The sequence below is a fragment of the Dermochelys coriacea genome, chromosome 6, assembly GCF_009764565.3.
Source record: "Dermochelys coriacea isolate rDerCor1 chromosome 6, rDerCor1.pri.v4, whole genome shotgun sequence".
Classification (NCBI taxonomy): Eukaryota; Metazoa; Chordata; order Testudines; family Dermochelyidae; genus Dermochelys; species Dermochelys coriacea.
In genome coordinates this window covers 45,564,333-45,578,974 of record NC_050073.1, presented here as the reverse complement: position 1 = coordinate 45,578,974, position 14,642 = coordinate 45,564,333, and the positions used below count along the sequence as shown (strand labels likewise).

Below are 14,642 nucleotides of genomic sequence, written 5' to 3'. Positions count from 1 at the left end.
AGTGAGCTGTAGCTCACGAAAGCTTATGCTCTAATAAATTTGTTAGTCTCTAAGGTGCCACAAGTACTCCTTTTCTTTTTGTATTAACATTGTGCATGGAGTTAGGAGATTTTGCTATATGTTTGTTACTGAAACATATTTGTAAATCTGGGAAACATCCACCGACTAGCCCTTCAGAGACACAAAGGACTGACCACAGGTGTTAGGAAACTATTAACCGCCAACTCTAAACAAAGGATTTACATGTTGCCTCAGAGCTAACAGCATGTACTCAGAAGGTGGAAACAAGAATTTACAATTCAGCTGAAGGACAGTTTGCAGAGCACACAGGCAATGGGTCTGCCTATCCCTATGACCCAGCAAGGATTTTTCCAGCACAAGGGATTGGGGTATAAGAAGCAGGAAAAAAGGCCTCTAGTCACTTCTCCACAGCTACCTTGACACATGGATGTTAGATGGTTTGAAGACAAAGAGAAGCATCATTGAACAGTGGGAGGAGTGTCCCAGGCTGGAAGCAGACAGTCTGTGAAATGTATTGCAGGTTATGGTGAGACAACCTGTTTTGCTTTTAGAACTAATAGTCTTGGTAAAGTTTTGGAAATAGCTTGTGTGTTTATTTTTTATTTCTTTCATAACCATATCTGACTTGTATGCCTTTATCACTTATAATCTATTTTTCTCTAGTTAATACACTTGTTTAATTGTTTTTTCTAAACTAATGTGCTTTTGGTTGAAGTATCTGGAGAATCTCTACTCAGTTTAAAAAAGGCTGTTGCCTATTCATTACCCTTTGATGAAATGAAGGACTTACAATGAGCTTACACTGTCCAAGGTGGGCCTTGAACTATTTTTAAGATGCATGTTTCTAGGTTGCAAGGCTGAAACTGAGGCATTTGCATGTATTGCTTTTACATGCTAATAATCATGTGAACAGTGCTTGGAGAGGCTGCTTTTAGTAGCAGAACAGAGTAAGAGAGATTCAGGGCTGGAGAATTAAGGTGACACAGCAGTTCAGTGGTCAGTTTGCACCCTGCAGGATGTCACAGTGATGATTTATTGGAGGACAGTTTGCTGTGGGACATAGTGAAAACTAATTCAAGGTTGTTGGTGGCATTCACGGAGCAGCTGCAAACGGTGGAATGCCACTTCTGGTCTTGAGAAATCAGCACTGACTGGTGAGATTGCATTGTAATTCAGGTTATGTGAAAGACCGCATTCCTGGATTTGTGTGCCAATCTTGCCCTAGCCCTCCCACTGTCAGCAAACCAGAACGAGAACTTCTCTGGCAATTGAGAAGCGAGGGCCGATCTCACCGTGGAAACTTGCAAAACTGGATTGCTACCTTCCCTGACCAACCAACACTGATGTCAGTGTAGTGTACTCGATAATCCAACAATCTTTGCATAATCATAGAAAAGTATCCCTTTCTGTTGGTGTATTCTGTGGCAAGATTGGCTAGTACCAGAATAGGGATATGCGTGCCATCTAACATCCTTCTGCAGTTTTAAAACTCTATTGTTGTAAATCCATCAAGTCTGACCTACATATTGTCAAGAGTCACAGTCTTGTATACCAGCAGATGATTAATGGCCCTGCACACCTGCACGACAGTGCCCCTTGCCCCATGGGTTTTCTAACTCCAAAATGATTGCCCAGTAAAGTTTTAAACAAGACATGCCTATTGACACTTCAGCTGTGGAGTATCTCTACACACTATCCCCTCCAGCCCCATGGCTCATCAGGAGCAGGGAGGATGGGGGAGAGGGTAGAAAATGAGGACGGAATTGTGCAGTTACATGAAACCATAAAATTTCAGCCCATTTCCATGGATATGAATGCAGGAAAATGTCACTGAGCATTGGCACTATTTTCCACAGGCAGTGGTGATTTTAGCTGATATGTTGTTCTTCAGGGTAATAAAGGCACAGAGAGCACAGCTGCTGCTGGTGTCCTGAAGCTGCTAGAGCCCATAGGCCAATAGTCTGTTTACTGCAATGGTGCTTGCTGAAGTCATTGCAGACTGGTTGGGAAAGTGCCACAGAGGAAGAAATAAGGCTGCCATCTCTAGAGACCTTCGGGAGAGAATTGCAGAGTACCGCCAAGAAAGCTTAATCAAGATCTCTCAGGAGGATTCAAGGGACATCCCTGTGCACATAAACAAACTGCTCCACTTGCCAACCCTTTGCCTAACTGTACTGTAGGGAGGAGGTGGATTCTCCTTCCTTAGAGGTTTTTAAGGTCAGGCTTGACAAAGCCCTGGCTGGGATGATTTAGTTGGGGATTGGTCCTGCTTTGAGCAGGGGGTTGGACTAGATGACCTCCTGAGGTCCCTTCCAACCCTGATACTCTATGAGGGGAATGAAAATCAGATAGCAACTCTAACTCTGTTGTACCGCTACCTCTTCTAGTCTGAGTAAATGAATGAAAAGTTGATACCTGTGCCCTTCTAAGTTGGGGTTGGATGCCATCTGGACATTTAAACATTGTAATGGAAACTGAATTTATGCATTGGCCGAGGTTCCTTCCCCTGCATCGGGCTCAGCTGGTGGAACTGGCTAGACTGCGGTGCAGTTTCAAACAGGTCCTGGCTTGCACCATAGCTGGACCCCATACCTCATCAGATGTTCCCCATCCTTCTCGCTGTTCATGGCAGGGGTCTGTGTCTTTAGTTCCTTGGACGTATCCATGGTGCTCTGCAGTGTGCTGGTGGGATTTCTGCCAATATGGCATACAGATCTTTGTGAAAGCGGTAGGTCTGCAGCTCTGCACTGGATCAACTGTTGGCCTCTCTCTGGTCCTGGGATATGCCTGCCGCAGTTCGTTTGCTCTCATATGGCACTGCTGCTGTTCCCTGTCATACCCCTCCTCTTGCATTCTCTGCGCAATCTCTTGGTAGATGTCCATGTTTCTACGACTGCTCTCTAGCTGTGCCTGCACATCATCTTCTCCTTACAGGCCCAAGAGATCCAATACTTCCAATCTACTCCAGGGAGGAGTGCTTCTAGTGTGTGGAGCTGGCCCGGTTGGTTGGGCAGTTGCACACAATAATGGAGAGCTGCTGAGTTTGCTGGCCAAGTTGGGAAACCAGAAAAAGACATTTCAAAATTATACAGAGATTTTAAAGGGTGAAACCACACAGAGGCACAGCCAAGAGCACTATAGAGACTAGGTGCCTCTAGGAGGTGCCACCCAAGAGACCCAGAGTGACAGGCCCCCCGTGGCCCTCTGACAGGCCTCTTTAACAGCAGGGGTTTCCCCAGGAAGTTAACTGAGCAACCTCACAGACTTCAGCCTGCTACAGCGCCAGACCTTGCTTGATCTCTGGCCTCCGACACCAGCCTGACTCCAACCCTGATTCCTGCCTCTTGATTCTAACCTGATACTGGGTCTGATCTCCAGTCTCTGAACCCAGCCTGAATCTGTCCCTGACTCTTGCCTCCTGATTCCAGCGTGACACTATTTCTGGTCTTAGATCTCTGACCCTGGTCAGACTCTGATCCTAACTCTTGCTTATGGAATCTGGCCCTAACGATTGATCCAGCTCCTGCCCAGTGACTACCATCCCTGATAGGCAGACCTCAGCCCAGCTCTGACCAGTAGGCCAGACTGCCTATGCACTGGTCCATTACAGCATCGACCTCCATAGGTCAGCTATGGCTCAATGCTGTTTGGGGAAGTGGTATTACTGTGTTGCTGTAACAGGGTGCTTATGTTGCCCAGATACGTATTTGAATGTAGAAACATGCACAACTAGGTCAATACAAAGTGACTTGAATTGAACTATCTTTGGGGTGTAGACCAGCCATTAGATACAGTAACTCCTCACTTAAAGTTGTGCCGGTTAACGTTGTTTCATTGTTATGTTGCTGATAATAAGGGAACATCCTCGTTTAAAGTTGTGCAATGCTCCCTTATAATGTCTGGCAGCCACCTGCTTTGTCCACTGCTTGCAGGAAGAGCAGCCCATTGGAGCTAGCTGGTGGGGGCTTGGAACCAGGGAGGATCGACAGCCCCCATAGCAGCTCCCCGCTCCCCTAAGTTCCCTGTGCAGCAGCCACCCAGCAGGCTGTCAATTGCCGGCAGTTCAGCTGTCCATCCCCCCACTGCCATGTGCTGTTCCTGCCCTCTGCCTTGGAGCTGCTCCCCAGAGCCTCCTGCTTGCTGTGCAGGTGGGGGGAGGGGAGAGATGGGGGCTAAAGTCAGGGTGTCCCCCTCCCCCTGCTCCTGCACCCCACTTACCCCATCTCCATGGGGGCGGGGGACACACACGACAGGGTTCAGGACAGAGGGAGCTTCCAGGCAGCAGCAGCTGCTATCTCAACTTGCTGATCTACTTAAAAAAACAGTTTACTTAGAGTGGGGTCAGTGTACTTAAAGGGGCAGTGCCCATCTCTCTCTCTCATACAGGGTGTGGGTTTCTGTCTCTGTCTGCCATGCTGTCTCCCCTCCCTCCTTTCGTGCTGCCTTGTAGAGTGTGAGGCTACATTAACAACAATGGGTTAACCCTTGAAGGCTCAGCCAAAAGCTAGTTCATCATTTACAATAAAGCATTCCTTGGGAAATATCCCACCCTCTTCCACCCTCTGACTTCATCACCTCAATCAAGCTTCACAATCATCATCGCTGTGTACAGTATTAAATTGTTTGTTTAAAACTTATACTCTCCATCTGTGCGTGTGTGTGTGTATATATATATATATGGAGAGAGAGAGAGAGAGAGAGAGATTTTTCCCTGGAACCTAACCCCCCCATTTTCATTAATTCTTATGCAGAAATTGGATTCACTTAGCATCGTTTCACTTAGTCACATTTTTCAGGGACATAACTACAATGTTAAGTGAGGAGATACTGTACTATGGTGATGGATACTGTAGAGCAGTTGTTCTCAAAGCTGGTCCGCCATTTGTTCAGGGAAAGCCCCTGGAACGCCAGGCTGGTTTGTTTACCTGCTGCGTCCGCAGGTTTGGCCGATCGCGACTACCGCTGGCCGCAGTTCGCTGCTGCAAGGTAATGGGGGCCGTGGGAAGCGGGGCGGGCCAAGGGACATGCTGGCGTGCCAGGGGCTTTCCCTGAACAAGCAGCGGACCGGCTTTGAGAACCACTGCTGTAGAGAATCCTAAGTGTTTGTCTACTTGGGGACACTCAGGAAAGTTAATATGTGTTAAGCAAAGGTATCAAGTATTAGCTTGTATTAGTATTAACTAAAGTGCATTAATCCCTTGTGTGAACACTCTCATTGAGAAGTAAAGTGGCCTTAGTTAAGCTAAAGCAAACTGAGGCTACTTTACTTCTCATGTGGGCCCACAAAAGAGAGATTTGCATATGCATACGGCCAATTGAATGAATGACTGGTCACGTGCATTTGAAAATACACCAATTTGCACATAAGGATTTAGGATTTGCACACACTAGTTAGGATTGTGCACATATTTGCATAAACCTAACTTTAAAAACTTGCCCAATTTGAGAAACTTTGACTGTAACTCCTGTAGTTTACCAATATGTGTGTATATATAATAGATATACAAATGGTTCTGATTTATTGAGGAGTTCTTGATGATTTTCTTTGGTGGGTCCAACTTAACCTCTGTTTTGAGGCGTAAAGTTGTGTATAGAGCTTGTACTGACCCACAGCAGAGAGGCGAATTTCACTCTGAATGTTTTTCTACAGAGTACAAAGGATTCCATTATCTTCTGGCATTCTGAATGCCAGCATAGGGCTGATGCGAAGTTCAACTATGCAGAGCAACTTTACAGCCAAAATAAATGTAGTAGAGTCCTGCTGTTGACTCACTGTGAATTTGTAAATAAAAGAGTTTGAACTTTGTAAGATAATGAAATCCCTGCATTCTTGCCTCCTCCAGTATGAAGTGAAGGAGTTTCCTGCACATGGACAAAAGCTGAAAGTTGCCTTCATCTTTTATTTGTGTAAGTACAATAGCAGCTGAACATGAAAAAGTAGCAAGACTTGGTCTTTATATAGCTCTTCTTATATTTACAGTGTGTATCAATAATCCTCAAAATGTCTGCATTAGGTGGTTAAATAATAGTATCCCATTTATACAGATAGGTGAAAATGAAGCAGAGTGATTAAAAGACTTGCCAAATATGACACAAAACTAGTGGTAGCCTTATGTATTATTTGTGGTATAGTAGTGCCTAGAAATCTAAGTTAGCCATGTACTAGCATTTATTATAGGCAGAACTGTTAGAGGCACCTATAATTAAGGTTGATTAACATTTTTCATTATAAGACCCTGTTTACTTATTATTTTGCCAGACTTTTAACTATTCAGGCTGAAATTTTCCATGGAGAGTGCCTGCCTCAAGCTGATTTTTTTTTAAAATTTCCAGCTAAAATGCTTTAGCCATTTCTCAGAATAAAGTTAAGGGAAAATACATTGTCTTGCCAATGTTTGAAAAAAAAATTCTTACAACCATTTCATTGAGAAGCTCTAACCTTTCCATGCTTTGGAGAAGGGACTTGAAATTTGGGAGAAGGGCAGGGACGGGTGTTGCCCATGGTATCAGGTTATAAACCTTTGGAAGTTATAAACCTTTGAAACTTTGGAAGATATAATCAAGGAGAGAAGCCATCTTTGGCATCCATCACTAGATAGACATAAGGGAGTCGAGCTCCTGCAAGCTGTGAAAGATGTCCTTTAGCCAAGGGGGGGATTAGGAACTGAATATAGGTGAGAAACCATCGTGAACAAAGCCTGTATCTTGCTCGATTAAGTTTTAGACCTTTAGATGTATGTTTTCACTTTTATTTGCTTGTAACCCTTTCTATTTTTATTCCTTTAATTAGACATCACTTAATCTATGTCTTAGTTAATAAATTTGTTTTATTTTTACTGTAAACCAACTCAGGGCTATGTTTAAAAGAAAGGGTGTATTTACCCTAGTTAAGTTAATAAGCTGTGATTTGTTTTTGGTCTTTAGAGGAAAAAATAAACTATATTATTTCTCTGAACTGTCCAGGAGAGGGCTGGGCATTGAAGAATGCACAATATTGGGAATATTCAGGATCGGAAGTGTGTTAGGCTCACCCTGCAAGTAGTAACCAAGGCTGGTGGAAGCCAGAATAGGGCTGTAGACAGGCTGCTGCAGTCAGAGTTGCTGAACCAGGCTGTCTAGCACACAGACACTGAGGGTGTGATCTGCATGCTGGTAGGCTGGTTGTGAGTGACCCAGGTTGGGAGCTATAGCAGTAACGCATTGTGAGACACTTAGGATTACAAAGTAGGCGGCAACATAATTCTACAGTGGTCTGTATTGCACCCCGAATTACCGTCACACTGAGTAATAAGATTTTTTTTTCATGAATGTTTAACAGGTCTCATATCTGTGGATTATAACCCACTAGTATTACATTAGGGCAAAGAAAGATAATAATAAAACTAGAATCTCATATACTACAGTGTTGTTCCTAAAAAGCCACCTAATTTTACCTGCAGTAATCAGAGAAAGTTGCCTCATTATCTGTAGTATTAACTATACTTACTGTAGGAAATGCCTTAAAGTACTGCATAAACTGAGGTTATCTAAATTAACTTTGTTAGTCTCTAAGGTGCCACAAGTACTCCTTTTCTTTTTTCTTATGTAGTTATCTAAGGCAATTGACCACTGGGGAGTGGGGAGTTGTTAAGGGCCAGATTCTACCACTCTTAATCATGTTGAGTCACACCTTATTTTGCAGGTAGTCCCACTGAAATCAATGGGACTATAGCAATTCACTGTTTAGCATTTGGGTTTTTGTTTTTTTTTAATTGTAAATCTTCTGAAAAAGTAAAAGGCTGCTTCATGCTTTCTGCATCTTAAAAAAAAAGTGATTTTGTGAATTCACAGAAAGGATTGATCAATTTACAGTAGAAGAAAAGTTGCTTTAAAGAAACAATTTGTCACTAAGGCAGAAAATCTCTTCTCAGTGTAAAGATATATAGCCTGTTTCTGCTTTCACACTGATTTTACAGTATCAAACCTCCTCTGAGGTCAGTGTAGTTATTCTGGATACACATTGGTGCAACTGAGAGCAGGACCAGGTCCAAAATCAGAAGCAGCCTATTTCCTGGTTCCAGTGGGCAGGAATGCTGGAACAATTTTTATAGTGGTGATGCTGAGAGCCATTGAACCAAACCGTAAACCCTATATGGATGGAAGCCACTTCAAGGGAGAGGGTGTGTGGCAGCACCCTCAGCACTTCTAGTTCCGGGACCTATGACAATGGCCTGAAATCTTGGCACATGTATCACAAGTACAGCTCACAAGAATTTAGCATTGTCAATTCTGAGTTTGCTAGTTTGACTCAGTCTAGAACCAAAACCTCAATCTAATCTCAATCCACTTCTGAATACAAATTCCTCGACCTACCTGTTGTTACTTTGTAATATATGCAAAAAAGTACTCCATGCTGTACCAGACACAAAATGAAGATAGGGCCCTCCCTTAAGAGTTTGTGTGTAATATTTAAATGTTAGGACTCGATATGATTTTTTTGAGATGAGTGGTGTGCTATACAGTTGTCTCAGTGTTTTACAGTATAACACGCCATTAGCTCTCTTGTGCTGTGAATCATCCTGTTTTATAAACAGATCTTAGAAAGTCAGAGTGGCCTTTTGGCTGCTGAATTTTTTTCTCTCTGTGTCATTCTTTGTGCCTCTCTGTACCTTTTACAGAAAGCTGAAATGAAAGAGATTTAGATTCTGATGAACTCGATGTAGCTGCTCTCCATGTCTGTGCTAAACGGTAAGTTTGTCAATCAGCTGCTATTTCAGACAAATCATTGGTGTTTATTCATGCCTGTGGTTTTCTTTCCTCTATTATACACTAAGGTTCTCAGCATTGATTTCAAGGCATGCAGCAGCAGCAGAGTTAATAAAACTGGATTGGGAGTATCCCTCTGACAAAAATAAAACCCTAGTGGAAATGTACTCTTTGTTTCCACCTGCTTAGTTTTGTTATCCACACAAAATTTGGTCAAATAGCAGAACAATTCTCAGGTTAACTCTAAAAGAAAAAAAGCTTTAATATATCTTCAATATAATTCCCCTCTTTCCACCACAACCTTTTAAAGTATACATTACAGAGTACAAGAGTAAACTAATATTAAACTTCCCTACTAGCTGGGCTTAAGGGCTATCCACTATTTGGAAATGACTGAAATTTTTTAACTAATTAGTCTTTTTTCTGAGTTAATCATACACTGATTGTACACTGCTGAAGTTGAAGTTAGTAAAGAACTTGAGTGGCTTCTGTATTTGAATGTGATTGATCATTTACGCCCCAGTCTTGCCACGTGTGTATGGGTGGACCACTGCGCCAGTGCAGAGCCCCCACTGACTTTACCCGTGAAAGTTCCCTGGATCCCCTTTTCCTATACATATTCCATCCTCCTCGATATCTTCTATTCAGCCTGCCTTCTCAGCCTGCCCATTTACCTTTCTTCTTTGTGTCTCTCTTCCATGTTCCTCTTTCCTATGTTTGTCTTTGTTCCCCTCTTGTTTCTATACATATTTGTCTCTCTTCTCTAAATGAGAACATATTTTAAAACAGTTAAGGGATCTTTGCAGCTATGCCTCCCGTGCCTACCTATGACTATTTCATCTGTTATATATTATAAATATATGTATTTCACTAACTTATAGTGCAGCCATCACAGAACAAACTAACTTCAGTTTTAACTCAGAAATCAAAAAGTAAGAACAAAACAAGACAATTTAAATTAGATTTAATTTGGACAGTCAGAGGAACCAAGTCCTATAGGATGGGACTTTTACTGCTCTCATGTTGCTGGAGCCTGTGCCAATTAATGCCACTTGGGAACACATGATAAAGGCCCCACAGCACTGGAGGAACATCTGCCATGTTCTCAAACATAGTTTAGCATTAGACAGATGCTGGAGAGGGGCATAGTATGATGTGTAATGTGACACTAAATGATTTAAAATTTGGAGGAAAGGTTGGAGACTTGCAGAAAGAGGAGAAACAGAGCAGGGAAGACAGTACCTCAAAAGCCTGCTAAGTGGGAAATTCTGATTAGCAAGGCTTTTAATTAGTAAGAACTAATGGGTACATGTAAACTTTTCCAAATGCAGTGTCTAAAATATGGTACTGACAATAATTAAATCTTTAAAATAAACTCCATTTATACCTACCATAAGATGTCAGTCATTTTCTTTTCTTTTCTTTTTTTTCTTTTTTCTTTTCTTTCTTTTCTTTTCTTTTCTTTTCTTTTTCTTTTTCTTTTCTTTTCTTTTCTTTTCTTTTCGTAGTTTTAAAGAACTTTTGCATGTTATGGACTTTTGTAATTTTTAGATAATTACATCAACATTTAACTCTTAACATTTTAATTGTATGGACTACTCACATTAGGACAAATTCTGCCTTAATTGCCTTACACAGCATGTAGCACTGCTTTGCTCCTGTTGAAAATAATGTAAATTGTGCACTTTGACAATCAGGTCCCAGATACTAGATGATGAGTTGCTTCAGAAAGCTGACAGACAAGTTAAAGCATGCAACATCATTTCACGATATATTTGAGAGCAGAATTTAGTCTGCTGGACTCTAATGCTAATTTCTCTGTGTTTCTAAATCAAGTTTTCTGTACAGTATCTATGAGGTGTTATCTACCACAGATCCCTCTTTCAATGTCTTTGTTCTAACTCTCTTCCGTCTCATTTTCTTGAACCTGGATACATTTAGTATAATATATTTTCTTGTTTGCATTGTGCTACTCACAACTCTTTCTAGAGGATCATTTGAAAGAGTGGATATATTGCGATAGCCCTATTTCTGGTATGTTGTTGTTGCACTGTAGGCTGACAACTGGTAGGATTTAGAATTATTCTTTGAAAAATTTTCTGTAGTAATCATTACTTATTTATAGGTGTATTGGCTGATTGCATTGGTGCCTACACACTGCAGTTTTGGTGCCTATAAATACCAAGATAGATATGACTACAAATTAGTAGAGGTGGTAATAATGCAAAATCGTTTTTGCAAATTTGTTTACATTTTAAAATTAATTCTCTTTGGCAAATTTCATGCCTTTCTCATATTTATTTCTGTGAATATGTGAATCATTAAATTTGGCTGCAAAAATGTTCATGGAAAGTGAATTTCTAAATTGTGTATACAAGCCCTAGGAAATGAACTTAGTGTGACAGTGATGTGGCCACTAGTATGTGATATGTTTTACATGCACAATTTATCACAAGACTAAATAATTTACTGTATCACATGGATACTACCTCCACCTATATGGTGTATATATATCTTCAATATGCATGGATTTGAAAACCTCATGATGGGTGAGCAGAAATAATCAGCCTAATTCCAAACATAATGAGAAAAATAAGAAATATTTCATTATAATTCATTTCAGAGTAGCAGCCGTGTTAGTCTGTATTCGCAAAAAGAAAAGGAGTACTTGTGGCACCTTAGAGACTAACAAATTTATTTGAGCATAAGCTTTCGTGAGCTACAGCTCACTTCATCAGATGCATTTGGTGGAAAAAAAGCATTTTTCCACCAAATGCATCCGATGAAGTGAACTGTAGGTCACGAAAGCTTATGCTCAAATAAATTTGTTAGTCTCTAAGGTGCCACAAGTACTCCTTTTTTTATTATGAATTCAATTCATTATTAATTATTGTTTCAGGCTGTGCTAAATATTCTGGGAATGGAAAGACTTCAGCAGTGTATGGCTGAACCATCAAGCCTGAGGCACAAAGTACAGGTTACTCTGAAGTAATTTGGATGGTATAATGCAGCAAAATAGACAGCAGCACAGTTTGAAGTTTACTGATGTATGGTGTAAGGCTTTTGCTTACTTTCTAATTCTGGAGTGCCTTTTCTCATTCCTCTCCATTCACCATTCATAGCACTCATGATCACTGCAAATGGAAAGCAGACAGTCCATGAGCATGCCGGCTGCTTTATAATGAGAACAATGGAGAGGTACAGGTACTGTGGTATAGGCTATAATCTTCTCCTTAAGTGCTGTGTTGCTCTAAGCTTTGAATAGCTAGAGGAATTAGAGTCCAAAATCGACTCTTTGCATCTCTTACGTGGTGTTGTCTTCTGGATCATTGGCGTATGTCATAATTTACTTTTGTTTAAACATAGTTGGGGTATTTAATACAATATAACTTTATTTTGTACAGGGTATTTCACATGAATTATTGGAATCGCTGTGATAAGTTTTCCTTTTGACTACAATAGTTCAGGATCAAGCTTTCTATATCAATATTCTTTATGGAGTCAAATAATACAAAGACAATAAAATGAAAAATCATTTGCAGAAGGAGGCACACGTAAGGGAGGAAAGCTATGTTTTTCACATTAGTTTTGAAAATTGATGGCAAGTCAATGAGGAGTTAGAAGGAGACTGTTGCAGATGTTGAGGGCTGCAGAGGAAGGAGGTTTGCACACTGACATTGGTTCATATGTGGGAAGGGGTAGGTAAGAGGATGTCACTAAAGAAGCAGAGGAAGGAAACAGAAAAACACAACTTAAAATCAGTGGCAGTGCCAGAACAGGCCTCTGGTCTTTAAGGTAGGCTGGAGCAAGTCCACCTAAGGTTTTAAAAACCAGGAGCAAAATCCTTTGCTAGGGAAACTTCTCTGGCTCCATTGGAGTTACACTAAAACTATCTTCTGCCCTGGATGTGGTGGGAGTGGATTTGTTTCAGGATGGGAGTGATGAGGTTGCTCTTTGTGGTTGTGTGAGAAGACAGGCTATAAGATTCTGGGCAGGCTGGAGTCTGGAGTGGTGGGGCCTGTGTGTGAGGGAAGCACAGAGTCTTCAAATGCTGTAGTGGGGGTGGTGTAGTGGGGGACAATTTGAGCATTTGAGGTAGTGTTTCCAGTTTAGGTTGTGTGGCAGACCCAGAGCAGTTGGGTGCAGGAGTCTGGTAGCAGTATAAAAATATACTGACCACTGGATGAATAGTTTTCTGTTCACTGAGTGACCAGAGCAGGGATTGCCCTAGAGCAATCAGGAACCTGCTAGAACCAACTAAGTCAGGCAAGCTAATTAAGACACCTGGAGCCAATTAACTTAGTAGAATCAATTATGGCAGGCAGGCTAATCAGGACACCTGGTTTAAAAAGAATCTCCCATCAGTTAGTGGGGGGTGTTCAAGGAGAAGGGAGTGAGAAGGCGTGCTGCTGGAAGACAGAGGAGTACAAGTGTTCTCAGACTTTAGAGGAAGGCCCTGCGGTGAGGATAAACAAGGTGCTGGAGGGAGGCCATGGGGAAGTAGCACAGGGAATTGTAGCTGTCATGCAGATGATACAGGAGACGTTGTGAACAGCTGCTATCCACAGGGCCCTGTGCTGGAACCTGGTGTAGAGCGTGGGCCCGTGTTCCCCCCATTTCCCTGACTCCCTATCTGACACAGAGGAGTTGACCTAGTCTGTGAGACACAAGAGGAGAAGGTCTAATTTGGAAAGGGATCTGGCCTGTCCCTGACCCACTAGGTGGGACAAGAGATTGTTCTCCTTTCCCCCAGTGCTGGCCAGTGATGAGGTTAGCTGTGTGAATGGCAGGTTTGAGCCTGTAGCAAAAGTGGCCAAACTGAAGGCTGCCGTGAATCTCTGAAGCAAATCCGCCAGAAAACACAGGACCTACCAAGGCAGAGGAGGAACTTTGTCACAGTTGTTTCATTTTTTTTTTATTGAAGAGGGAAAACTGAACAACTGTATTCTCCTTTTATTGAATATTACAGAAAAAGTGAAAAATTACTTTCAGATCACTTTTAGTTAAGGCATCTTGAGGTTTTGGCTTAATGTGTTATTTTAGTCTCTGGCTTTGACATAGATTCTGTCTTTATTTCCCCATAGCCCTTACTGTGTAAAAAATATACCCAGTGTAAAATAAGGATATTTGATCTATAATGAATCATAGGTATGTGTAAAACTTCTACCAGTGCACGAAATACATTCTTAGATAACCCTGATGGCAAACCTTTTCGCCTTCAGTGGTTCAGGATTTCATCTAGAGTGCAGAGCCACTAGGTAGCTCAGGCTTGTGTTGGTCAATCTTGAAGTTTTGACAGCCAGGGAGAAGAATTACTGGGCCTATCTGTAACCAGAATCATCATTTGAACCAGGTTTATTCTCTATTACAAGAGACACTATAAAGGGACAGGTTTCAGAGTAGCAGCTGTGTTAGTCTGTATTCACAAAAAAGAAAAGGAGTACTTGTGGCACCTTAGAGACTAACAAATTTATGTGAGCATAAGCTTTTGTGAGCTACAGCTCACTTCATCGGATGCACGTGAGCTGTAGCTCACGAAAGCTTATGCTCAAATAAATTTGTTAGTCTCTAAGGTGCCACAAGTACTCCTTTTCTTTTTTACAAAAGGGACAGAATCAGGTTAAAAATCATAGGCTAGATTTGCACCTTCATGAAAGAAATCTATCTAGGGGAAAGGAAATGCCATGTATTTCAGTGCACTGAATTTCCTCCTGATTGTTCTGATGTGTGGTGCCCATCTCTGGGTTCCCTGAGCACCTTAAAGGAACCATGCCCTTCAAAAGCACAATATCCATAGGCATCACCGCTTGGTCAGTGCATCTCTTCTTAATGCAACTTACTCTTATGACAGCTGTTATAACAGAGGCTTCTGCGTG

At 41.6% G+C, this 14,642-nt stretch overlaps 1 protein-coding gene across 1 annotated transcript in view; it reads left to right on the top strand.

Annotated features, from left to right (window-relative positions):
* The window catches only part of SHANK2 (SH3 and multiple ankyrin repeat domains 2), a 639,405-nt gene that overhangs the window by 41,209 nt on the left and 583,554 nt on the right, over positions 1-14,642 (top strand). Inside the window, exons 2-4 of the mRNA XM_038407205.2 lie at positions 5,865-5,928; positions 8,679-8,748; positions 11,889-11,970. The gene's annotated coding sequence lies outside the window, so the exon portion shown is untranslated. The remainder of the gene's footprint in view (positions 1-5,864; positions 5,929-8,678; positions 8,749-11,888; positions 11,971-14,642) is intronic.